Source organism: Mus caroli, chromosome 18, assembly GCF_900094665.2.
Source record: "Mus caroli chromosome 18, CAROLI_EIJ_v1.1, whole genome shotgun sequence".
Taxonomy (NCBI): domain Eukaryota; kingdom Metazoa; phylum Chordata; class Mammalia; order Rodentia; family Muridae; genus Mus; species Mus caroli.
In genome coordinates, this window is record NC_034587.1 from 79039813 (window position 1) to 79066795 (window position 26983).

The 26983-nt window shown below is 48.7% G+C and overlaps 1 protein-coding gene and 1 long non-coding RNA gene across 7 annotated transcripts in view; both read left to right on the plus strand.

The window, feature by feature from the left end:
* Nucleotides 1–807: 807 nt before the first annotated feature.
* On the plus strand, nucleotides 808–4161 carry LOC110284991. Its single transcript, XR_002377010.2, has 3 exons — nucleotides 808–1218; nucleotides 1673–1821; nucleotides 3335–4161. It is a non-coding gene; the product is annotated as an uncharacterized LOC110284991 (long non-coding RNA).
* A 5289-nt stretch (nucleotides 4162–9450) lies between these two features.
* Znf516 (zinc finger protein 516) overlaps nucleotides 9451–26983 on the plus strand; it is an 89773-nt gene continuing 72240 nt past the window's right edge. The window contains exon 1 of one of the 6 annotated variants that reach the window (XM_029471882.1): nucleotides 9451–9515. The gene's annotated coding sequence lies outside the window, so the exon portion shown is untranslated. Of the gene's footprint in view, nucleotides 9516–9895; nucleotides 9957–13141; nucleotides 13244–13400; nucleotides 13436–15779; nucleotides 16355–18545; nucleotides 19184–26983 lie in introns of those variants that run through there. The other 5 variants (XM_029471883.1, XM_021150987.2, XM_021150988.2 and 2 more) reach the window with 5 other exon arrangements.

A 26983-nucleotide genomic window follows, 5' to 3' on the forward strand; every position in this document is an offset into this window, starting at 1 on the left:
AATCCTACCTCAGCCTTCTTTTCTTTCAGAGCTGAGGACTGAACCCAGGGCCTTGTGCTTGCTAGGCGAGCGCTCTACCACTGAGCTAAATCCCCAACCCTCAGGTAGACTTGAAGTCACTGTCCTCCGTTGGCCTGCCAGATGCTGGGGTGACATACAGGATTGTAAGATTTTACAGTTCTTGTGTGACTACAGTTCTGCGGTTTAGGTTTTTAGAATTCTTTTTGTTCTGTTTTCCTGTGACAGATAGAAAATTTTAGTATGGGATGTGTGAGAGTATGCCTTTGTATTTAAGGATACAGCGAAATTTCCCGGCACTGAGGAGGGTCAGAAGTTTAGCTATGTGATACTTCACAAGACCCTGAAAAAAAAAAATCAACAACAACTAAGGTGCTTTCCTAGTTTGTTCCAAAGGACTGTTTCTTACAATTGGAAATATCAGCAAAAACCGAATACGAAGGTTTCCTAAAGAATACAAACCATAGGCTTGGTGCTTAGCATCGGTTTGCCTAACAGTTTCTCTGCCCCACTCAGAACGCACCACCCCCTCCCTGTGCTAACAACTGCAGCAGCTCAACTGCAGCTTTAAAAAAAAGGTTGCGGGGGAGGGGCTGGAAAGCAGAAGGGTCTCATTTCCACCCTGCTGGAGCTGGTAATTTACTCTCTGGGAACAAGGGGCACAGAGACCACCACTTCGGTTTAAGGCTTCCTTTCACATTGCCAGTTCCCCTACTTTGGGCCCATATCGCAACTCAAAGCCCTCCCCCCCCCCCACAACTGCGCAGCCCCTCCCCCTGGCGCCTGGTGACAGGCCAGCCCAGCACTGCAGGGAGACCCGGCTGAGGGGCAGCCCCTCCTCTCTGGGGTCCCTGGCTTTTGTAAATTTGTCAGCCCATCCGTGAACTTTGTTTGAACAGAGTTCAGCACTCAGTGGAGGATTGTTTTGTATTATAGCTCACAGCGAAGCACATCTCTTCTGTATTTATTTTAAATAAAGGCTTTCTAGAAGCCGAAGGGTTTAAGCCACAGGAAATAAAGAAGGAAAAGTGTTCCTCTGGAGCCTGCCCGGATAGCAGTTACTCGAAGGCCTCATGTTCTGCACACCCAGGAGCGGCTGGAGAGGCAAGAGGCCAAGCTGGTCAGCCCTGGAATTAACTGCATGAAGTCAAAAGTGCTGACGTACCCGGAGGAAGCTTCCCTGCTGGAGTCTGCCGGGACGTAAGCTCAGCCCGTGCAGGCTCTCCCTGGGCAGGTCCTCAGAGAAAGGGGCAGGGCCTCACACAGGGAACATGGATGCAGTGTGTGTGTGTGTGTGTGTGTGCCTGCGCGCGCACATCTGTGCTTAGGGACACAAGCCTAGGTCTGTACCAACAGTGTTCTATAAAAATAGGCAAAACAAAAAAAACGTCACCAGGGAAAACAGGAATGATTTCAAAAGCGATTCACGTTGGCAGAGCATTATTGCAATCTAAGAGAGTATTCTTAGGCTTCCAGGTATTTTCAGACATCTTACATTATAATGCAGTTTACTAATATTGGCTGCATTAGCTACTACCTGGGGAGGGATCTATGCTCTTAAGAACGACCTGTCTCCATGCTGACATACCCTGAAAACAACCGTAACTGATTGTCACATTTGCTTTCCTTTTATTTCGAATGATATAATTTTCAGGACACTGAATGACTCAGCAAGTGACGGTGCTTGCCACTATGCCTGAAGACCTGAGTCTGAGAGAACCCCCCCAACCCCAGTTGTGTTCTGACCCCCCATACTTGAGCTACCTCTGGAAAGCACACTACTCCCTCTTCAAAGATGAATGGGTAAGTGCAATAAAAATTTTATTTGGCAAATATTAATTGTGCAGGGGCCGGGGCTTCATAAGGACACTTTGATACAAGCATATAAGGTACTTGAGCATATGCCCCACCCCTCCCTGACACTCCCTCCCCCTCCTCTCAGTTCCCTTTGTTCTGCTAGACAGTTACATTTCTTGTTCATAGTGAGTCCCACTTTTTACATAGTCAGTATACATTTTTGCTAAATTGTAAGTCGATTATTTTGCCTCTACACAATCATGAGGGGAAAAAAAAAGTAGGAGTCTTCCCCTTCCGTAAGAGCCCTGGGCATTCAGCCCACAGAGCCTTGGTTCATAGGCAGTGTGCATCTTGTAAAAAATGTGCTTCCATCTTGGCTTTGCACACTAGCTAGAAGCGAAGAGGAAATTTCCATTATCTGTAACCTGCCGGCCTGTCTTGTGCTAACCCTGGCTGAGTCCATACCTTACCCTGTTTCATTCACTTTCTCTAATTATTTCTTGGCCTGATTTCTTTCTGGGTTTATATAGATATATATGTTTTGTTCATTTAAAATTTGAGACAGGTTCTTACTAGGTAGCCCAGGCTGCTGTAAGCTCACCATCCTCCTGCCTCAGCGCTCTGAGTGCTGGGATTACAGTTGTGTGTCCCCACGCCTCGTTGTACACAGTACAACAGGGGTTGTTCCTTGTACAACAGGGGTGCAAAGGGATGATAAAGTGAAAACGATGGCAGCACACGTGGGTGACATACCTGGGGTATGGATGGGATTCAGAAAAGACATCACAGAATTTTTATAAGTGCAGATGACTAATAAATAAATAAATAAATAAATAATAGAATAACTGTAGCTATGGAGTTTGCGACTGTCGTGAGAAAATCTACTTCTGGCTTTGTCCTTTACAAAATTGCTGTTTCACTAGCAAGGCTGCAGTTTCTGTCAGGTGAGAGGTTTCCACTGTGTCCAAGGCTGCTGCATTCCCCCTCCACCCGGCTGCTTGCCAGCTCTCCCCACTGGTCTCCTGGGTGAACTCGGAGCCTCTCTGTTGGCATCTGACAAATGGGCTAACTATACCCTCTTCCTCCTAAGTTACTGTACCAGAGTAAATGGCACAAAATAAAATTGCTTATGAGATTTTCATCAGGTAGAAGCAACCTTTTGACATCAGCTAAGAACTGTACAGTTGACCTAGGGGGGAAAAATCACACACACAAAACTCATAATGTTTGAAATTAACAATTACATGTTGGGTTGGATTCATAGCTGTTCTTGGCACATATGGCCCACAGGCTGCAGGTTATGGGATAATAAGCACGCAATCAATTCTGTTTTTAAATTAGCACTCTGATTTAATGCCTGGCTTCAAGAAATAAATGTGGAATCAATGAACAAATGTACAGTTGTGGAAAAATAACAAATATTTACTTACACTTTTGGTATGATACTCATTTATTATTATTAACTGATTAATTAATTATTATATGATTTTTTTTGTTGTTGTTTTGTTTTTAAAACAAGGTTGTTCCAGGTAGCCCAGGGTGGCTTTGAACTTTGATCTTCCAGCTTTGGCCTCCGCATCTCCGCTCCTTGTGTCTGCTCTGATGATCTTGTTTAAACGATGACTGCCAGCATGAAATTCTGCGAAAGTGTTTGCTAGACAAACTTTTAACCATCTAATACATGTCCTCCACATTTCCCATTCACCCCGTAATGCTGTCACAAGGACCGCAATTGAAAGTGAGAGCCTGTGCATTGTTGACACGGTAGAGATCAAAGCATGCATCTCTGAAAGATTCCTTGTGGACCCCCAAATTTGAGCTCGTGCCTTTGGGGTACGCCCTGAAACACCACCATCCATGTGAACGTAGAGCACTTCTCCACTGACCAGAGACCAGGCTGGACTCAGGCTGCAGAGACAGCAGCTCTAACTCAAGGTTCTTCCTTGGGGCCAGAAGGCTTGACATCACTTAGACCTCAGCTGCATTTGTCAATGCGCCCCCAACGTCTGTTAATTTCTCAGTTCCTTTATGTTTATCTGCTTTAGCACATTTCCTCAAATTTTCTACCTTGCTTTTGGCAGGTTGTGAGTGAGATTTTATTTTAAAAGAAGTTGTTCGTAAGTCTTCCATAAACTGTTAAGAATTCTATACCAGAGAGGGTTTGACTCAAAGCAGCCCTCTCCTTGGCTCTGTGTAGACGACGCAGGCCTGCTGGTACCACAGGGTAGGAAGAGGAGCTGCTGGATTCCTGCTGCTGCTTACAAGGCTTGCAAACACTGAGTCAGCCAGAGGGGAATCCATCATTGTGGGTCACAGAAAAATTCCTGAGGTCTGTTTTTAGTGAAGTTCTCGTCATTTCATTAACACGTTTATTATTGCTTTTTCAAATTACTGGCTTCCATTTATAATTATTTCTCCCAGTGTTGATAATTGAATCAAGGCTGTGTGTATGTGTGTGTGTGTGTGTGTGTGTGTGTGTGTGTGTGTGCGCCTGCCAGCCAGCCATGTGGCCAGGCATTTACCAGGAACCTTCATCTCCAGCCCACTTCTGTCTTTCTTGAAGGAAGCAAAATTACACCCAGCTATATTCTCTAACACGGATTAGCCTCGAGGACATGAGGGAGGTGAGATTATACTTGTTGAAAAAGACAAGTACTGGAGGATCCAGGTCCCCAGAGTAGTCAAATGCAGAGACAGAAAGTAGGGTGGTGAATGCCAGCGGCCGGGAGGGGGGGAGGGGAGGGGAGGACCGAAGTGTTTAATAGCTTGCAGTTTCTGTAGGAATAATGAAAAAGTTCCAGGCACACATTGCCAAGATACTCACAGGACTTTGTGAAAATGTACTGGTTGTACCTTTAAAACTGGTTTAAACCGTCCATTTTCTTTTGTTATTGAGACCTCCTAGTTACTGTACCTAGTCTATTAACACAATGGCCCTGGGAGTCCCAGATCTGGCAAAGTCTCCTAGATCCTGTGATAACTGACTTTCCCCCTACTGAGCCCTGTGACAGCCTGCTGCTGTCTTTTAAACCCTATCACTTCTCAGAGAAGGGCCTTTCAGTTTCTTCCCCTTTCAGTAAGGCTGTGCTCAGCTACCAGGATGAAGGAGACATGGCCGCTTCCCTCCTTTTCTTCCCAGTATTGTTGGGAAAGTTCCCGTCGACTCGCACACGCAATCAGATATGCGTGGCAACATCTAATGAGATTTGGGGGGCTGAGACGGTTGAGAGTTTTGCTGCTGTTAGGATGTGTGGTGTTAATAGGCCACAACCTGCCTGCTAAGAAATTAACATGCTGTGTGAGATTATGAGAGAAGTTAGTAAGGAAAACAGCCCCTCTTTCTCAAACATAGGGACCCTTTCAGAAGGGGACGCTTATTGAATTTGTCTCTCCTTAAATGAATTCTACTCCGTGGCCCCGTTCCTTTTATTCTTCAAACCATTATGGCCCACATCTGTGGAGATCTGCATCAGCCATTCTGAAGCCAGCTGTTGCTGGGCCTTTTAGTTAGGATGAAATTAGGAACAGACCCGAGGGTCGTCTACCTGCTGTGAAGCCACCAAAACCTGCAAATAGTGAGAAAATGTAGCTGCCTGGCTTAACCAGTCAGGGCAACTCCATACCATTTGTGGCTCTGGGATCCAAAGGTGCTATTTGTTAACACTACCTGTTGTTGTACCCCCAAAGATACAAAACAGCAAAAATCAGTGAAAGAAAACCTGTGTGTTAGGAAGAACAGTACATGAGCCAGTGTGAAGAATTTTAGAGTTTATTTTGTTTGTTTGTTTGTACTTCAACTGGGGGGGGGCGGGAAGCAGGGGACAAAGGAAAGATTCTTAAAATGATGAGTCTGTGAGAAAATTCTTAAGATTTCTGCACTGGGGGAAAAACTGAGTAAATCATTCTTGTCATGGAAGACATGGGCACAGACTGTACAGAATCCTCGGGCTTAGCTGTGGAAGAGGGATGAGCAAGTTTTCAAAGTGTTTGAAAGAACATGAAGATCTCAACTTCGATTGGATCACTGACCCTGAATTATCGGGTACATCAATGACCACAGAAGACTGCCTTTAGTCAGGACCTTCTCAGTGTAAACACGGGACTATCTGGCTACAGTTCCCATCCATCAGACATCAGAGGTGGCTGTGTGTGTGCTTGTGTGTGTGTGTATGGCTTCTTTTCTATTAGTCATCCTTAAATAGAATGAAAATTCAAGAGAACGGAGATAGCCCTAAACCAAGATGAGAGGCATCCCATGCCATCGGCCTAGGCTCATGTGTGTTAAGCATTTCGGGATGATTGACTTTCAGCCCAGAGGCACAGCAGCACCTTCCTCCAAGGGGTCACCTTGGGTTAACTTCCTACTAACACCTCCAAGGTGAGGAGGCCCCATCATTCCCTTCATCTGTATTCTCAATAGGGAGAAATCTGAGTTCTTTAGACTCCATGGGAAGGGAAGACTTTTCAAAAGAAAGCTAAATTAGGATTGAGGCCCTATTTTTTGGACAACAGCAAACACAGAATTTCCATTTCTACACAAAATGTTTCACATTCCTAACCAGTTTAACCCGGAGCCTCACCCGATACACCTAGAAATACCTGTGGGTGATATAAATAAAATTTAGAGTGTGTTCCCTTTGAATTTCTGCCTTTAGACATTCCCTTTGTATACTTAAGTTAGTTCGGGAAATGCACTAGTCTCCTTTCTAAGCTATAATTCACAGTCTTAATGAATTTGAAGAGAGATAGGATTAATATTTACACGTGTGGTCCCCTCCCCTCACTGGGCTTATATTTTGAGTTTGTATGCCTAGTATATCCTGGTAGTTTGCTGTGGCTTTCATGTTTTAACACAGTTTCACTTCAGGCTTTCTGACAGGCAAGGCCTTTTCTGGGGGCGCGGAGACAAGCCTTTTACTCTTAGCTCCTCTTTATTGGAACCCCTTAAGAACATTTCTTATCTAAACATCCCAGATCAGGGAACACAGCTTCCCCATCAAATCACTAGAAGGAGCAGAGATTCAAACCCTGAGCCAATCACTCTTTAGGCAGCAGCAGAGGGGAGTTAGTGCTCTCTTCATGCTCCTGTGTTGTCAGCCAGAAGGATCAGACAGTTTAACTGTATAAATATCCAAATACTAACCATTAACATTGTGGCTTTGCTTGGCTTGAATATTCTAATTTAAATAAACCTTTCAGAACAGGAGGGGGTCCACACCCCCAAGAAATCCTAGGGGTTTGTACCTTGCTGTATAAATCATGAAGGGCTTTTTTGTTTTGTTTAAAGATACTTGCGGATACAGAACAGCTGCAGTATGGTTGCACCAATAGCATGAGAACCCTCTCAAATTCATTTTTATACCATTGTTCTCTGTGTGCAGAGCAATCTAGCACTGGTTTTCTGACAATAAACAATGACCGAGGCTTAAGCATGGTAAAATGCATTTCCACTTAGTAACAAACCCACCGCCTTCAGGCTGCCTTTTCTAGGTTTGTCACATGGGCACCAGAATCTGACTCTTGCCCATCTATCAGATTTCACTCTCAGATTTCGAATGTATTGTCCAGGGTTGTGCAAGAAACCCATCTGAAAGCACAATATTATTGTAGACAGAGGAGCAATGAACACAGTCGCACGGGAGTGACTGGAGGAAGCTCTCTGGCTGACTGGAGAAAAGGAGGCAAGCCATGAAGATGATAGACTTATATGTTGAGCAGGTTTTTTTTTTTTCTTTTAAATTTTCTTTCTCTTATTGCTTATTGCTTCAACTTGTCAATTTTTCAACACATGGAAATTATTAATGCAATCTGTAGTTGGAAACTAGAAAAACTAGGCAGAGAGAAGCCTCTTGCTTCTATCTGGGTTTTACTATGGATGAGTATCGATTTAAAAATACAACACCCCCCCCCCCAAAAGCTTCAATTAAAAATATGCTATGAATTTTTGAATCTGTGTTGGAGATTGTGCACACACATGTAACATCTACACATGCTATTTATAATGTCATTAGCTGAATTGGGTGACGCTTTTCTTATGAATTTTCATTGGGTATTGTCATGAATTGTGGGCACTTCAATAGTTTTCTGTGAATCAGACTAAAATGTGATTGTTAAGGAATACATCCCACTTAAGCATTCAGGCTGAAACTAGCAACAATTGGCCGTGACCTTTAACATGCCTGCTTTCCAAATTAGTGCCGACCATTAATCACACGGAGCTTACATTTTATGATTCGAGGGCCGTTCCTCGCGGGCCTCCTCCCTCTGCGCCCCCTCCTCGGCGGAAACACACGCATGCACACGGAAACATCTCACTCTCAGCCAGGCCCCCGCCCGATTGCCAGCTCTGCCAGGGTACAAGCGCCGCCCTTTGCAGCTCGTCCGCACAGGAGTTTCTATTGCAAAACCAGTGGCCAGGGAGGGCCCCCGAGCTGCACGAGCAGCGAGGGTAAGCACGAGGAAAAGCCACCGCGAAAGGTAACCGCCCGGATCTTGGCGCTGATTGTTCGGCAGAGCCAACTCGGGCGTCTTGACCCGAATGCATCTCCACTGCGGAGTTATCACGCTCAGCAGACGAACAATATGGCCAAGAGCCTGGTGGGAGAAGATAGTGCCCCTCCGCAGGCCACAGCTCCCCTGGCCTACGTCACCGCGGATCGCGGGGCGCGCTCCCCGGCCCCTCCTCCTCTCTCCTCCTTCTGCTCCAGCTCCCCTCCCCCCTCCCTCAGCCCCTCCCTGCCAAGTACCAAGAAAGCTTTGGGGAGTCAAATCAAGATTTTGATTCATAGACTCAATATATTGTCACTAACTACGACCCACGGAGGGTAGTTATAGGGTAGGGTGAGGGTGGGGGGTGCAAATGAAGTTTTCAGAACCAAAGCAAAATGAGGCGAACTTTGAAGACACAAGTAAACAGCCACGATGATAAACGAGTCCAAGCTCCACTCTGCCCCAGAGCTGTCCTGTTCTTCCCAAAGCATGCGGACTCCCAGACTCGCTCCCGTGAAGTTCAGGGGACACGCGCACTTCTGAGGTTGCAGGCAGGGTGAACACCGTTTGGTGTGGGCTCGAGGCTCAGCGTCCAGGTGCTTAAGTTGGCAGGACACGCATCCCAAGCACCTCTGCACGTATGTGTGTGTGTGTGTGTGTGTGTGTGTGTGGTGTGCGCGCGTAAACAGCCTTCAGGAACGGGAGCTTCGGCAACCTGAGACCTTAAGCAGAGGGGCGACCACTAGCCGCCGACGTCGTGATTCAGGGCTATTAGGGGAGGAATTATCTAGGTCTGAGTCATCGTGAGCCTCCAGACTTTCTCCGCAGTGTGGCAGAACTTTGTGCTGATGAGACAATAGTGGAGCGTGTGCGTTTCCTACAGGGCAGACCATTCCCGGGCTGGGGGAAGCCTCGGGCCTGCTCAGGCCGTGGACGCCGGGTCCCCTTCACTGCACAGTGCAGTCCCTCGGAGCCCTGCTGGCGCCTGGGCCCCCGCGGGGCCGGTGCGTCCCGGGCGCGCGCGCGGCGCGCGGAGGGGGGCCGGGCGCGTGGCGGGTCCCGCGCGTCCTCGCGCGTCCCCCGCGCCAGGGCGCAGCTGGCGCGGTCGGTCTAGAGCAGCGCTCGGCTCCGCGCCGCGGGCGCTCTGCTTCACCTTCAGATGCGCGGGGCGTGCGCGTCCTCCTCCTGGGGCCCGCCGCCTCCCCGCCAAGGTAGGGGCCGTAGGGAGGGGGGCTTCCTGGCTCAGATGGGGGAGGACCGACTAGCAAGGCCGGGAAGGTCGGGACCCACTATGTGCATAAGACCCTGCTGTGCCCCGTGGGGTGGGGGCGCGCTGGGCAGGGGGCGCGCCCTGTAGAAGGTCTCTGGCGCCAGGAGGGCGACTTGGCTTTCTGTGTTGATAGTTACTCCGCTCTGCAATTCCAGGAGAGGAGAAGATGAAACTTCGGGCAGCAGGGAGAACGCCCGGGAGGTGGCTTTTACCGCAGTGGAGGGGCGGGGTGGGGGCCGGGGTGGGAGCGCGGAAGAGGCTCTGGCTTTGTACACTTCGTCAAAGGCGACGCGGGAGGAGGGGAGCTCGGATGCGCTCTCATCCATTAGGAGACAAAGAGCAAATTGCCTTACTTTAAAGTAAAACGCTCTGGCTAATGAAGGTGGGTGATGGGCGGCGGGGCCGAAGGAGCCGTTTCAATTATTAAGGGTTTGGCGGAGGGGATCGATGCCTGTGGGCACAGAGCGCCGCTGCCTAGGGGACGTGTTTGCGTATTTGTGTTTGGTGGTGGTGGTGATGGTGGTGGTGGTGGGTGTTCTCACTGTCCCCTCCCCGGACTCCTGCCCGTCAGCGTGGAGATTTGAGTGACCCCCAGCACTGAAGAAGTGGGATCTCTAGAAAGGGAAGTTCGCGTAGGGGTGGGGGCGGGGGCGAGGTTCTGGAAGTGACTCGGAGTGGGCTAGGAAGCGCGGCGGGGACTCCACAGAATTGCGATTTGCCTTGCTGGGCCATGGCAGAGTGGGGGTGGGGGATTTATTGATAACCATAGATGTGTGTATATTTGTACATACACACATACACACGAATTTCACACCCGGGTGTGTGAAAGAGAAGAACGCAGTGGGGTGTATGCTGCGGGGGTGGGGTAGGGGTTGGAAAGGCGCCTCCTCTGCCATTTCCAGGGAGAACATACCGAATAGTTAAGATCAGTATTTAGATTAAACCGCCTCGTGAAGTTTTAAAGAAACTTTGTCTGAATAAGTTTGTCAAAAGCCAGGCCAGTGGGGTCTTTAAGCCAGCGGTTCATGGAGGAAAGTCGGTGTGCGATGAGTATCAGGCTTTGTGAGTCGGGAAGCCAGTGGATCCCTAATCTGCAATTAGGTCTCCAGAGAACCAGCCTTTTACCCGAAAAATGTGGGTCTGTAAGTCAGCCGCATCCATCACCAGCGTTAACAAGCTCTGCACAGCCGACCTGCCCAGTTCCCCCAACCCCCAGCTTCGGGGCTGTGTGTAGCTACCTCATTGCCTGGCTTGCTGATCAAGAGTCACTTGGTTTCTGGGTGAGCACAGATCAACTTGCTCGGCCCCTCTTTTGAAATATATTCATTCGGTGTCTTATTTAATCCAGATGCACAAAAAGCCATTTACTGCTTCGTTGTTGGTTTACATATTTCTGAAAAGGCGACTGGTGTAACCTGTGGAATTTGAAATGCAAATAAAAGCCTGTGGGAGTTGAGGCAGAACAAATCGGCACTTATAAAGTGAAAAAGATTTAATGTCTTTGAAATCATTGCAGGAGAAAAAGAACTGGAGGGGAGTGTGATTATTCCCTCCAGAGAGTGGATTGTGACGTCAGGTCTTTTTGGAAAAGATGTTATTTTTAAGGTCTTGAAGGCCGGGTATGTGAAGTGCTTTACAGGAAAAACAGATTACAAGATTAACATCTGTTAACATGATCGTTTATCTCCAGCCAAAAATAGGTCAGTTCTTTCTTAAGGAAACATGCTTGCTTCAGCAAGCTTAAATAATAAAATAACGACTCTAAAAATTAGGACCGAACATTTGTTTTAATCTGAGTCGTGAAAACAATTTTTAATTATTAAATCACTCAAAGGTTAAAGTCCTTTTTGGGGTGTTGAGAACAACTCTACTCCGAGTCTACCCGCCCGGATGACTGACCCCCCCCCCCTACTCTGGGCTCCCTGTTCTAGCTGCCCATTTCCCTTTTTGTCCATTGTGGAAGTACGGGATATATTTAAATGGTATTCTCTGACTCCGGCCTCGTTAGGGAGACAGACTCTGCATAGATGGCTAACTTTTCAAAGCTCTGCTGTTGTTTTACCATTAAATGGAACGGCACGGAGGGGAAAGAGAAAAGAAACTGCCTTGCAAAGTCTCCCTGCCCCCTGGGTTTGAGTGACGGCTCTGTCGGCCAATCCGCAGCAGCTTTCTCTATCCCGGAGGTAATTTGGGGTGTGTGTGTGAGCGCGCGCACGCGCGACCACGCGCCCGTGTATCGGCCCAGAGTCGGGCCAGACGCGCGCATCCGCAGGCTCCCGCATTTGCACAGATGTGTGCTGTAGACGTGGACACGCTTTTATCCAAGTCTGTCCAGCTAGATGCGCACGCAGCAGTCCAAGTGGAGACCCTGCCCCCTCCCAACGTCTTCCTGCGAAGACTGGGCAGTAGAGACACTTTCGGATTCAAGTCGAAACCTGCCACATGGAAAGGAAAGAGGAACGATTGATAACACTTCTCAGACATTGGGAACCCAGGAGCAGTTTTATCCGCCTGGTTCCAGGCTCCGGTGGAGTCGCGTCGTGGCCACTTGCGGATAGCAAACATGCAGAGGTCGGGTTGTTGAAAAGGGATATTAACTCCATATAAAAGTGAAGGGCACCGTTGTTCTCCCAACTTCCAATTTCATTCTCTCAAGGGGAGTGATACATAGTCCATGGTACATTCTAGAACGCGAGCTGTTTATGGTTAATGGAAGTTCGGTGTTCATTGGTCTTACCAGTGCTGCGCCCTAGCCGCGACTGCTCCGCACAATGGGTACATTCACTGGCAGAGTGTCACGGGCCACACCACTGTCTGAATCCGCTCCACTTAGGAACGTCCGTAGAGATAGGACTCACTTCGGGACCTGAACGCGCCGGACCTGGACTGCCTAGTTTGTGTTTCAATGCTGGGCCTTTGGAGCTCGGTGGTCTGCCTTGTGATTCACTAGGGGTGGTGGTGGTGGTGAAGATGCAGTGTGGGGTTAAATACACGCGTGCGCCTCCCTTTCTAGAGACCCCTATGGGGACCACAGACCTTGGAAGGCACAGTGTCCACACCAGGTCTGCAGTGTCTGCGTGCACCGAGGTCACCTCGAGGGTGCCCCCGCCCCGAGAGTTCCCACTTGGTTACTAGGTGTTGTCAGTTCGCGTATCTCCTCCTACGCGGGCCGTTTCCACCCAACCGGATCGCCACCCCTTTCGGCCCTCTCTCCAATCTCTGCAAGCCCGCGGCTTGAGGAATGGGTATGTCGTTGCATTAAATCATTCCTATTTCTGTGTGTCCCGGCCGCCCGGCGCCGCTGGGGGGGCGTGGGACTGGGTGGCTGGTGAGGGGTGGGGGTGGAGGGTGTGGAGGGGGGGAGGTTGCGCGGGGGCAGGGCACCACCTGCCCGCCCTAGAGGCGTGGCGTGCTGCTGGGGGCGGGACACCCACCTGCCTGTCCCCGGGGCGGGGGCGGCGGCCGCTTGTTGCTGGGCTTCGGGCTGCGGGGGGCGGGCCGTGGGCGGGGCGCTGAAGGGGAGGCCCCGGTCGGCCGCCCCCTCTTCTCGGGCGCCCGCCCCCCGCCCCCGTCATGTGGAACGGACGTCACACGCCTTCACTGTAACCCAAGAAGTGAAAGAGACGGGGACCCGCAAGCCCAACTTCGCACCGTAACAAAGGCTTGGGGGTCCGTGCGGGCCGTGGGGGCGCGGGCCGTAGGGGCGGGGCGTGGGCACGGGGGGAGTGGGGGGAGGGGCGGCGAACTCGTGGGGGCAGCGGCGTGGGCGAGCGTGGGCGGGGAGGGGTGGCCCGGCCGGGCGGGGGGGTGGGTTACAGAGGCGCGGCGGGGCTTCGCGGCCCAGCACCGCGGGCAGGCCAGGTAATTGGTTTCTATTTTAAACTTCACTTTGTTCTGTTGGAGGTGGGTGGGGAGGGGAGACGCGCCCCCTCTGGGGGGCGGTTATGTAAGTCTCCACACCTGAGTTGGGCCCTGCTTCTCCGGGGCGGGAGTGGCCGGTGGGTACGGAGTGCTGGCGGCTCCGGGGGAAAGGGGGGGCTCTGTGGTCTACGCGTGAGACCTAATCGATGCCTGGGTGCAGAGGAGGCCCGAATGGACATTGGGTTATTTCTAGAAGCCCAGATGTGCCCTTGGGCTGGGGCGGGCCTCCCAGGGTGTCCATTGAGTAACAAAGAACCGAGTGCTTGAACCTCTGGTCCACTCGCGGTGTCCACTTAACCAGCAAGTCTCGGAAGGAACTTTAGACGGCGTCTTAATTAAAGGTACAGTAGAAAGTCACGTCCCGGTGAACCTACCATTAAGTCTTGAATGTTGATTAAATGTAATTTAAAAATTGATGTGCGTTGACCGGCGTAGAAGCAAAGAGGATAGCTCCCCAGCAGGATCTTTCCAGATTACGTTTTTAAACCTCCCTATTAATATGATTGGAGTATTTCGGTTTGGAATGTGTTACTTTAAGGAACTAGGCATGCCTGTTATTTGATATGATACTCGCTACTGCCCCGGACACAAGAGACCTTTTCTTTTTATCACTCATTTATTCCTCGCATTCTTCAATTGTTGAGTCAAAATAGCTGTGTATTTTTATTTACACAGACCCGGCGAGAATTAAATATACCTCAGTACTGTTGTGCGTTAATCTAAGGGTCCCCTCCCCCCCCCCCAGCAAAATTAGAGATGGAGTTGAGCTGCCCTGGTGTCAGGGGTGTGAGTTAGGTCACTGGATGGAGACAGCTTTAGTTCCACGAGAGTGACCCCATAGCCATCTCGAATGGGCTCTGTGATAAACTGAGCTCAAGGGAAGGCTCCCACACTGTTTTGATAATCAAATTAAAATCCTGATGTGTTAAGATAAATACATGTCCAATATTTTCTTAGTTCATTAGGAGAACTTTGTTTCCTTACACTTGCTAATACTGAAGCCCTCAGAGTACATTAGCATTCAAAAAGAGAGGCCATCCCAGTGGGTCTGTAATAAAGCTTGCTAGAGAAGCAAGGCATGCCTTTCCAAAAGGAAACAAAACCCAGTAGCTTGCTCTTTGGCTGCTCACTGCTCCCAAAAGTGGACAAGAAGGGAATCTTGATTATTTGCTGTGCTGGGCTTTTAAAAATGTAATGCATAAAATCACCCTAGGGCCCCAAACTTTAACTTTAGTATGTGTGTGTGTGATAACTAATTGCCAATAAGACCTCGTGGTAGCTCACTTTGGCAGTTTCTGAACACTTACTTGTAAACGCCTTGTAGTGGCAACTAAAGTACCTTTAAAAGATTTCCGGGGATGTTGAAATCTTATCTATTTCTTCACTTCCCACGGAGTCCCAGAGACACCATTAGAGTGGACTGAGAGAAGCAACTACCCCCTCCCCACCCCACCCCCCACCGGGCCACACTGTGTCTCTCCACTTTCATAAGTGAAACTTTTAGCTCCGTTTGTCTTACTGCTTCCTACCAGAAGATATCTGAGTTTTATAAGTGGGGCAGTTGATGTGATTAAGTTTAGCAACAATTATGTGAAAGAGAAAAAGATTCTTTAAGCATACTTTGAAGTGGGGAATACTCAAACAGATGGCTCCCAGTCTTCCACTGGGGGAAGCTGGTAACTTAAGTGTTTAGTCATGGCTCCCTTCTCGAAAAACCAGTCCTGAGTTTAAGGGGTTGTTGTAGATTTTTTTTTTTGTGTGTGTGTGTGTATTCATACTCCAGGATATGTTTTGGCCTTATTCACAATTTACCAGAAGGAATCTTTGAAAAAGAATTTTGTGGGAGTGGCATTGAGTGGGACTGGAGGTTGTGTGTAGAATTTCAGCTGCGTTATACCTTAAGGCCATGGAAATAGGAGCCGAAATGTAAGCTGATTCTGTTGGGCAGTAGGAGGGAGCATGCCCTAGCCTGCATGCTCTCCTATTATAATGTTGCTCCTTTAGAGGGTCGCCTGGTCACCTCGCTGCTGTTTCTTTCACACTGGACTTTCAATTTAGGAGAAAAGGACAGGTGTTAATTGTGGCACACTATAAGAAACCTTTTGCTTATACAATCACTAGGTCCACAACCAAAGCAAACATGGCTGTCACTGTTCAGGGGACCTATCAGTTTTCACTTTGGTTTTTTCGACTGGCCATATTTATCCCGAATCGCCCACATTGCTGTTAGCGCTGCATGTGGACTTGATCCCAGTTAATAGAACCCGTGGACGAAAGGAGAAAACACAGTTAGTTAGGTATTTAATTTATAAACTTTTGAACCTGGGATTATCATTCCTTCCTCAAAAGCACAGCTTACCAAATTCGTGTTTTTATGTTTCAGTGCTTGGGACAAGCTAACCTGATGCTGTTCTTTTAAAAATGGATCTCTTTGTTATCCCCCCCCCACCCTCAAGTTCTGGAAACTTCGGGGAAATCCCTTCCCTCCCCATCTTCCTGAGTATGCCGCCCCCACCCTGCCTCGACCCCCCAGCTGCGTTGTAGTCCACCGGAGTTTTGCTTGGTGCTTCACTAGGCTTCTCCAGGCTGCTTACAATTCGGCATCTCTGACCTTAGCTTCCAGATTTATTCACGTGGAAGCATGAGGGACTAATTTCATTACTCCGGAGCTGGCAGGGCAGGCGAGCGACCCCTCTGGTGCTGCTGGGAACTGCAGCTCCTCGGGAGCTGCGTTTTCCCAGCAAGCCCAGCTTCAGGATGTAGGGCTGTTGTGCAGCCCGAGGAAGGAAGAAGGGGCTTCTGGAATCCGAAGCTGTGTGCGTCCCTGACTGGGAGGAACTTGGAGAAGCCGAGAGGCAGGTGTGAATGTGGACCCTGGAGATGCTCAGGGGCAGTGGGTAGGGTTTTACTCTTGTCCGCTTTGGCTCTGACTGGTCCTGCGGGGCCCCGATCCCAGCCCCTCTGCACCAGACTGCCTGGGAGTGTCTGAGTGTAGAAGCAGCCACCTGTTCAGGGTGTAGAGTATCAGGGGGCGTCGGAGGGGCAGCTTTCCGCTCAGGCCCTGGCCCTCATCCTTCTTTCTCTCACTAGCAGGCTGGGCGGGAGGTAAGACCTTTTTCTTATCTGTTCTGAGAGAGCACCCTTCCTCTCCTGTCCTGCCCAGGAGGGTGGGCGGGAGTCTTTTTGTTATTGGAAGCCAGCTATGATTATTTCAGAATTTTCTAGAATTTTTGAAAATTACCAGAAACCCAATTTAAGAAAGGAATCCTATCTAGTGTTTCTATTTTTTTCTGGCGAATTTATTAATAAAATTAACTTTATGGAAGGACACGTGAAGGGAGACATTGTGGATCTGGAATGTTTATCCAAACCTATGAAAACAAAAACAAACAAACAAACAAACAACCCTCTACTTTAAAGTAATTTTATTCCAAGGAGATATACTTAGGGCATATGAGTACATTTCTGGGACTGTAAATGTCCTGTCCTATCTCTTGAGGTAAACGAGGTATATTTCCGAAGGATTGGGGGAAATTGGCAGTTGCAACTGCCCTCTTTGCCTCCTTTATCCTCTGCATCTGCCTACACGTGACGCTGGCAGCTGTGGCCTTCCCTGCCAGATTGGGAGCGGCGGTGTTTGTGTGGAAGGGGCTGCTTCCCCGGGCACACATCGGAATTGTCAAGAAGTATAATTTTGTGCCTCTCTCTACATGCCTTAAAAGTAGTTTTTCAGGAAAGATCTGGCATTTAGTCTTCAGCCCAAATGGTCCTGGAAATTACTAAGCAGGGTAATTAGAGCTAGAGCTATTTTTAGAAAGCAGGCATGTAAATATATGTTAAGTAATGAGTAAGACACAAAACTGGAGAACAGAGGGAAAAAAAAATAACCTGAGAAGCAGTTTCATCAGATGTCCCCCTTTTCCAGGCTGTGCTCTTTCTGGGAGGTTGTTTTTCTCTGGGTGTTTTGAGTCAGGAATTTAATGAAGTTGCTACAGTCCGAACTCTTTTTATTTTTCCATACAGTCTGTAATGGCGGAGTTCTGACTGTCTCTGTGGCCGTGGGAGGAGGTAGACCCGTGTCTTACTGTTTTATTTCCAAGCTGAGCTGAGCAGGTGTTTTATTCCTTCGGAACAGGTAGACTTGTCTCTTGATGCCTCTCATACCCTGGGGACCAGATGATGCCAGGGCCTCCTGCACACAGCTGGCCTGCCCTCCTCCTGCCTAGGCGGAGGTGACGCCTAGAGATTGCAATATGGTGTTACTTTTCCAGACCTAGACGGAGACTCAAACATGGAGGCACTCCGTTGAACCTGCCCCAGCCCTGAATGCTTAGTACTTCAGAAGTCCCTCCAATTATCCCCTCCTCCTCCCATGTGAAAGGGGAAGGGACAATTTGTCTAGGAATTTTTGTCCTTTGTTTCAGCGGAGGGCAACATGCGTCTGTCTTTACCATATGGTTCTGTTTAACCTATATTGCGTGAGCTGACTAGAGCTGGGCTGGACATTGATTTACTTTGGCGTTCGAGAATGTTCTTTGAAATTGAGTACAGGCAGTGATGCATTGGAAGTTGTGCCCAGAGGTGGCTGTGGCCTCAGCAGCTTCTTCAGTGGTATTTATGAGTGGTGAGCGAGACTTGTGTTTATGGGAAATAGTTTGCCATTAAGTGTGGAGTGACTATACAGATTTAGAAAACCCGAGAGTTAGACAGGAGTGGTTAAGACTTATCCTTGGGGGTAAGCCTAAAGATCTGCCGGTCAGAAAGAGAACTCTAGTTCCTTACTATTTCTGTGATTTTTAACCCAGAGCTCAAAATGTGTGTAACCCCCCCCCCCATCTTAAGGGCTTAGTTCCCCCACACCCCCCAACCCTGCTGCCCCAAGGTGATCCACTAAGTAGCCTGCTCTATTCATGGCTTCCTGAGTATACTGATGACTTCATAGACTCAGAGTGTCCTAGTTTTACTGAAGTTCTGAGCTGTTGTGGAATTATATACATGTGGAGTTGGTGTTTGGCTTCTGACGGTCTTGTCTGCACCCTCTAGCTGGGGGTTTCGGTGGTTAGACTGTATTTAATTCACGAGAGATTTGCATTCTGAGATGATTCAGGAGGGCATCCACCTGCCTTGTCACCATTGACCTCCATTCCTGACCAATGTGGAGCTGTGCTGCCCCAGGGCCCCAGAGCCTCTGGACACTGTTGTCTTCTCAGATGGCTTCATTATCCTTCATTTCCTGGTTTCCCTGTTTAAAGGAAAGAAGTAGACACATACGCTTGGTCACATTTGTGCCCCCAAGCCATGCACCGTGCGCTCTGTAGGTTGTGCACTGCCCAGAGTTTGAACAGTGGAACCGTGCCTTGCCTTGCACACACGTCACACTGAGATGACCAGTGACTTAGTATTTCTGTAACAGTCTGAGAAAAATGCCATCATCTATTGATAATTATATCCTCAAGATCCAGATGGATCTTCCAGTCGTACTAGTACTTACCGTGTCCTTCGCATGACCCATTAACATGATGACAGCATTCTTTCCTGGAGAAGTACCTGGCGTGAAGCCATAATGGCCATTGTGATGAGGGCAGCACATGACCCAGGCACCGGATTGTCTTCCTTTCCCCAGAAATGACTTTTCCCTGAACAAAAGATTGAGAGGGGAGAAGGATGGTCTTGGTCCTAAGACTGACAGTAAGTGGCGTCTGGGCTATGAGCACTCTCCATAGCAACGCGAACCTGGGGACGGTTCCGTGGAATCACGGGATTAGTGGTAGGATTAAAATTAGCCTCTGTGAATTACCCTGGTGACAGAAAGGCAGAGCACGTTAATGGTTTTACTGGTAGACGGGCTTATCACCTGTTTTCTAGGTTGGTGGAAGATTGTAGGCTGTCCTGAATGTTGTTAACTTTAAGGAGCGGTTCCTGTTCCCAACCCACACACATTCTAAAGTGTCCGTCTCAGCTGGAACTTGGGATCTGATTGTGCAGTGTGTTGCTGTTGCGGGGCACACATGCAGGGGCAGCTGGAACATGTGGTGTAGGCATTCAGTCCTGCTGTCTGCGAGAACAGTCACCCATTTTAGAAAGTGCATTACATCTTTTGGCTCAGACAGGCTTCCTTAGGTGCTTACACAGGGGTGGGCTGTAATTAGTCCTTCTGCAGCTCTGAGGATGGGAGATACGCGTCCTGCCACTGGGTTGTGCTCCAGTCCTAGGGGGTAAGTTAACAACTGGAAGCCTCGTTCTGAGCTGGCTAAGGTGACTCTAGCGTGGCTTTTCTTTTCTTTTTTCTTTTCCCTCTTCCATCCCTCCCTCCCACATCCCTCCCTCCTACCCACTCTCCCTCCCTTGTTTCTTTTTGTTTTCTTTTGAGACTGGTCTCACTGTACACCAGGGTACTGCTTTCACGGTCATTTGCATTTCTTTGTTAATTTCTGTTTGGACTTTACTGTATCTAGTTGACTTAGAGGTCGGTGATTTGGGGGGAGGGGGTGAACCTGCAGCTCTGTATGTGCTGAATTGCAGGAAAATCTGGTCACTCGGGCAAGGCCATAGATGGGGTAGGGCTTGGCCTGGGTTCTTAGCACTGGGTTGCTTTTCTTTCCAGGATATTGGCACTGAGTACACGCAGCTAGGTGTGCTCAAAGCCCGCCCAGAGGACAAGGCCGTTAAGGAGTCTGCTGACTCAGCACCGAGCTGGCAAATGATCAGTTACTAAGCAAGGTTGATAGAGCACCTCTCAGCTCACCTGTGGTGCTCAGAGCTAGCTCCAAACCGGTGGAAAAAGTGTCGATTCAGTATTTGCATCTCCACAGTGAAGTGTTTGTGTAAGAACGGGGCCAGTTGTCACCATCTGAGGCCACTGGCAGACTGCTGTCCTGGAGGAAGCAGAGAGGCCCACCTCCCGGCCAGCCAGCTGTCAGCATAGTTTCCAAGCTGCCCTGTGGACAAAGGTGTAGATTTTTCAAGGAAATCCAGTGGTAGCTACCAATCCCAGTAGCACTGTGTGTGTTCATGTGATTGTGTGCACATGTGCGTGTGGGTGTTTGTGAACAGTGAGGTTAGGTTGGCTGTCCCCTAAGCTCCAAGAATCTGCTTGTGTCCCTCGCTCCAGCACGGGGATTATAAACACAAACTATCAGTTTTTCTGTGGGCACTGGGGATCTGGGCTCAGATCCTTACGTGTGCATGACAAGTACTTTATCAGCTGAGCCTTCTCCAGATCTCATTTCCCCCAGCACTGAGATAAAACCCAGGGCCCCTTTCATTTGGTAAGTTTAGAACTAATAGTACCTAGAATCATCATGTCTTGTAAGCAAGTTATTGGCATCGCATAAAGAAACCCTAGAAGAAAAGAATCGCCAGAAGATTAGGAGAGGTGTCAGAAGAGCCTGCAGCCATTCTGCTGTTACAGTCAGCGCCCTGTGTCCACAGCTGGTGTCATCAGGTAGGAACAGGTGAGCAGGTCCTGAAGGCAGTGGCAAAGAGGTCTGGTTGGGGGCAAGCTAGTGGGGGCATTGTACCAGGGGTGGCCGGGATGGAGAGCTCACCAGTATGTGGAGGGCACTGGCCTCTGAGCTCAGCTGGGCATACACAGACAGGATAGCAAGAAAGGAGCGATGTCATGGGAAGGAGGAGAGCCCAGAAGCAGAGCAGGTCCTTTCTCTTTGCTATTCAGCCGAGAGACCTGCATTGGTAGCCCACTGGACTGTAGCACTTTTTTTTTTTTTTTTTGTCTTGTGTGCCCTAGTTGATGTCTGGCTGGCTCATTGTGATCATTAATGGCTGCTAGACTCCTGGCTCCTGGGTCCTCCATAGCCAGTGCTGCTTCGTTTTGCTTTATTGGGAAAGAAGCATAACCGCCTACCGCTGTCTGTGGGGTCCCTTTAACAGACCTCGCCAGTCGGGCTAGGTTTTCTCTGAGAGGAGGAAAGATGTCCAGGCTGACTTTCAAACTTAGAATGATGTTCATTTTCCGAAGAGGATTAGGTTGTCATTGTTTACCTGAAACTCTGTGCCCAGTAACTTTGTCTATTTATTTAATCACGTGTGTGTGTGTTTGTGTGGGTGTGTGCATGTGGTTGAGGGTTTCCATGGAATCTAGAAGACGGTGTTGAAACCCTTGGGCTGGAGTGACAGGCGGCTGTGAGCTGCTTGGCCGAAAGTGGGAGTTGAACTCCGATCCTCTAAAAGAGCAGCAGGTATTCTTAACTGCTGAGCCATCTCTCCAGCCTCGTTGTTTAGTTTCTGTGTGCGAGGACATATGCTTACTGTGATGCATATGCGGAGGTTAGTAGACAACAAGCAGGAGTTAGTACATGGGTTCTGGGCATCAACGTTGGCAAATGTCTTCACCTTTTGAGCCATTTTGCTGGCCATATACTGGATCATTTTGCTAACTTCCTAAAAACTTCTCAAGATACGCCATGGCCAGTGTAAACTGAGCACTGCACACCTTGACTGTGTTCGTGTCACCGCAAGGGTGCTTCTCCTGTAGGCGCTGGTGAGGCTGCCACCCCTCTGAGTATGGGGTGATTGACACCCCGTGACTTTCACATTGGTATTAGCAGTTTGCATTTATTTCTGTTGCCACTAAAGGCTGAGAGCACTTAAGGTCACACATCCAATCTGTCACAAAGTACAAATAAGAGGCAGGACATGGAGTAATTAATTGTTCATGATGGAGGGGATCTGAGATATACATGCAGACCTCAAGACTTCCCCCAGGGGGACACATAAGCCAGAATTTAGGATCAGAGCTCTCTGGCAACCAAAATAAAGAGCGCAACATGATGATTTATATGTTGCATTAATTATTCTGGGAAACCACTAGGGTGCTTCCTGGAGAGATCGTTCTTTTTCAGTGTCTGACACAGGGCGCTCTCCCATTGGTGACACACAGCTCTCTCCTGTTGGTGACACAGGGCGCTCTCCCATTGGTGACACACAGCTCTCTCCTGTTGGTGACCCAGGGTGCTCTCCCATTGGAGACACACAGTCCTCTCCTGTTGGTGACACAGGGCGCTCTCCCATTGGTGACACACAGCCCTCTCCTGTTGGTGACACAGGGCGCTCTCCCATTGGTGACACACAGCTCTCTCCTGTTGGTGACCCAGGGAGCTCTCCCATTGGAGACACACAGCCCTCTCCTGTTGGTGACACAGGGCGCTCTCCCATTGGAGACACACAGCTCTCTCCTGTTGGTGACACAGGGCACTCTCCCATTGGTGACACACAGCTCTCTCCTGTTGGTGACACAGGGCGCTCTCCCATTAGCTCCAATGCTGTTGATTTTTTGCAGACTTTGCCGCTCAGTGACCGTCAGTGCACATGCTACCTAGGTGATTACTTCTGGCTACATAGATACCAAAACGCCGAGGTCATAGGAACAAACTACAGTGCCTTAGCACCTGCTGATTGCTTACTGACTGTGCGTGTGCAGAGGCCAGAGTGTACCACAGCACACGTGTGGAGGTCAGAGATCACACTGGGGGAGTTAGTTCTCTTCTTCCAGCACATGGGTCCTGTGGCTTGAACTCAGGTTGTCGAGCTCGGTGGCAAGCATCCTTGCTGGCTGAGTTACTGATTATTTATAATAGACTTACATTGACGAAAGCCTGGATAACCTGTCCCCAGATGAGTCTGTGTCCTTTCATGGTCATCAGGTGCCTGCTCTGAACATGGCCCTGTTGTGAGAGCCACATGCATTAGTTAATATTTAGAACAGCCTTGGGAAGTTGGCGGTGCTTTCTGCTTCTTTTCACGTGGAGGCATGAAAAGTAGAGCCCTTAATGAAGCTCGTAGCTGACTCCTCTGGTCAGGCGACCCGGGCGGCAGCTGCCCTTGGTTTGTGACCCTCCCTCCCCAACTCTAAGCCTGTTGAAATTACTGTAGAATTGATTCACATCTTGGTCTTAGACATTTGAAGTCGTAGCACTTTGGGCGCCATTCCTACAGGTGAATTCTTCCCAAGAGTCTGCAGGATGCTTATAGCAGCTCACCTGAGTTTGGCTCGATGTTATGTCCTCTGACTAGGTCTGGACATAAGTGTGAGCCTTGTGTAGTTACCAGGATGGTCTAAGGAAGACTCAGTGCAGGAGGGCCTTGGGGCTCTAGCCATCTGGGGCCATTGGCCATGCCTGTGTCCTTTTGTCCTATTGGCTTCATGCTCCAGGGGGCTGAGAGGGAGCCTGGAGACTCATCCTCCCTAGTGGGGCCCTCAAGTCTATAGATGCCACATCGGGGGAAGGATTGTCCGTTCTCCTCCCTCCCTCCTTATCAGTGTGTGTGTGTGTGTGTGTGTGTGTGTGTGTGTGTTGGGTTACAGGCATGTGTAGCCGTGCCTTGATTGTTTTCTTTTCTTTTTTTTTTGTTCTTTTTCTCCCTCCTTCCCTCCCTGTTAGGGATTTGAACTTGGGTCCTCAAGCTTGCAGAGCGAGTATACTTACCCACTGAGCCATGCCCCCAGCCCAGCACACATTTTCTACAGATAAGCCATTTGGGTTGGTAAAGATGTCTTGGCCTTGAGGCACCAAAGCCTTAGAGGGCAAGTATCACCACTTAAAACCCCTTTGCTATGGACANACTGCTCTTCCAGAGGTCCTGAGTTCAATTCCCAGCAACCACATGGTGGCTCACAACCATCTGTAAGGGGATCTGATGCCCTCTTCTGGTGTGTCTGGAGATAGCTACACATTTTTGTATGTGTACTCATATACATACAAAAATAAATACTTCTTTAAAAAGAAAAGTCTCAAATCCTCCAAATGCCAGCCATAGATGGCATTTCATAGTAACAGATAGTAAGAGGCTTTTTTTTTTATTTCATATAATTTGCTATCTCACACAGTAGAGCTTGTTATTTTTTTTTTTTCAGCCATCACACATGTCCAAGCTGTTCTTGGTCCAGAGGCTGTTTAGAGATAGGCCTTAGATAGAGTTTGGTCTGCTTGGTTGCTGTCTGTGTACGGCTTGCCACTCATTAAGACAGAACGCTTATAATCACATCAAAAGAGAATTGGGCAAAGTTAACAATGTTTTAAAAATTTTAATACATTCAGGATGTTTTTTAATCATCTACACGAGGGCCTGCTGGGTTACTCAGTGGGTAAACGGCTTCACTAAGCCTGGGTTGGAGTCTCAAAAGCCGTTTCGTGGAAGGAGAGAATCATTTTTCACTGGTTGCTCTTATCGCCTTGAGGGATGGTGGGTGTACAGCAGGGTGCTCCTGTTTTCGTAGAGCAGTTGTGTGTGCAACAGGTGCCTCTGTGTCGTCCTGGAGCATCCACCTCCCATGATCACAGTGTTGTCCCCTGTATTCAGACACCCAAACCGCCCTGGATTTTCAAACACTCGCCATACACACAGTGCTAGATTGAGGAATCCCAAGGGTGATTTTGCAGTTTGAGATGAATTAGTTTTTATCTCGTATTTTGCCGGAAAAAGGTATGGATCAGAGATGGGTGTGTGTTCTCTACCATCTAATGATAATTTAGTACCCAGTTTAGTATAAACTGTAATGTGAGTCACTTATTTTCATAGGTTAAAAAGTGGTACTTAGCGGGCTGGTTAGCTCAGTTCATTGTGGTGCTGATAAAAATGGCACTCGTTAAAAAAGTAGAGGAACGTGACTGCCCTCATTAAAGTCGTTGTTATTTATACGTTTGTACTTTGGTGTGTTTCTGTGACTCTCACCACATGAGCATTGTGTTAATGAAAAGAGTGATTGACAGCGTTGTCTGGGCTCGAGATAGACCTGGTGGCAAGCCCAGGGAGGGATAATCCACCTCTCTATGAAACATTGTTCAGGTAGATGATGAGCCGACTCTGCAGCCAGGGTCAGAAGAGCTCACGGGATTTTCCCCACGTCAGACCTGCCCACCTGAAGCATGGCTGTTGACTTACAAGGCTGGCAGACCACTGTGTTTTCTCAGAAGGATGAGGGAACAAAGCGCGTCGTTAATCTTTAACAGGGTACCAGCTCCATCACCTGGCCGGCCACAGGGTTGTCCAGGTAACCGTGTCAGAGGCGTTGCTCTGGAGCGGGTGAGGCAAGCACATCTGAGGGTGCTGAAGTTTCCCGGATGCCTCTGCTCCCCTGCCCAGCCAGGGGTGTGCCAACGTTGCAGGGCCCTCGTCCTTCCGATGTGGTTTTCTAGCGGTGTGTCATTCCTCTTCAGCTGCTGGGAATGAGAAGGGAATAGGGGACACGTCACAACAGGCCACACTGTGAAGACAGCAGGTGGGAGGGAAGACCTTTAGGAAGAAAAGGAGCAGAGACTCATTTAGTGAGCACCACAGGGCAGGTGCACACTCCATGGGCACAGACAGAAATATTGGGTAGTTTTCAGACCCTCCAGTTTGGCTGGTACAATTTTATCCTGTCTTCAAGGCAAAATGCGATTTACTTCCTGGTTGTGGGGCTGTGCCCTGCTCTTGGATGGGACTGTTGGTTACCAGTTCTTCACGCTTGTAAATGCAGATGTTCTCATCCGCAGGTTTATTGTTTTGACTGAGGGTCAAGTTCCATTGCTGCCTGTATCAATCACTGTAGCGCTTGTTTTGATAAGTGAAATGCTGCTGAAATGGCCTGGAACTCTGTTTATAATCTCCTGGAAGCATAGAGTCAGTGTTGAGAAAACTCGCTAGGCTTTTAAACGTGAGACTGGCTGGTATTCAGGTGGGGTCACCAAGGCCAAGTGTACATTGCTCATGGAGGACAGAAGGTGCCAGTCAGCACATATGCTAATGTAGTCAATGGACTTTTCTGTTTCAAAGGAAACTGTTTCCTGGTGTCCTCGCTGGAGAGTGGAGAGACCTTGTTTGATTGCTTCCTGCATTCAGAAATCCCCAAGTCTCTGGGACTTTAGGCTTCATCACTGGGTTCTGGTCTTGAAAATGATTTAACTCTCCAGAGCTAGCCACCCTCTGTTGGCTGCACATCTGGGGGCTCAAGAGCTCAGGCTGTTTCTAACTAGTCATGTGAAATTTATGGTTATTCAATTGCCTTAGGATCTGCTGGTCAGATGGGACATCAACACCATAATAAATTAAAGTGTTCTGATGATAACATCCCTTTCTTAGACAAACCCTGACTGGTTTTGGAGGGTTCGTGGCAAGCAGGACTGTAGGCTTCCTGTTAATCACTCGGGGCAGAAACCTTTCATATTCATTTGAAAGGCACTTTGTTTAATACACTTTAAGATGTCTGCATTGGAGCTTAAGAGAGTGGGCTGTGTCCTATTTTTGAGTGAAAGGAATTGTGGTAGCTGAGAGGGAGCTGGGGCCATGTCCTCAGAAGGCTGTGATGTGGGCTTTGCCTCTTCTGTATAATTTCCTTGCCTGGCAGTGAGCAGATTCAAGTGCTGTAGTCCAGGGGAAGTAACCGAAGCTATACACACGTTTTAATTATTGAACCAGAGTAACTGATTGACAGCTGTACTTGGGGTCTTATTGCTTGGGGGATAAAGATAGACTTTGCTTTGAAGACAT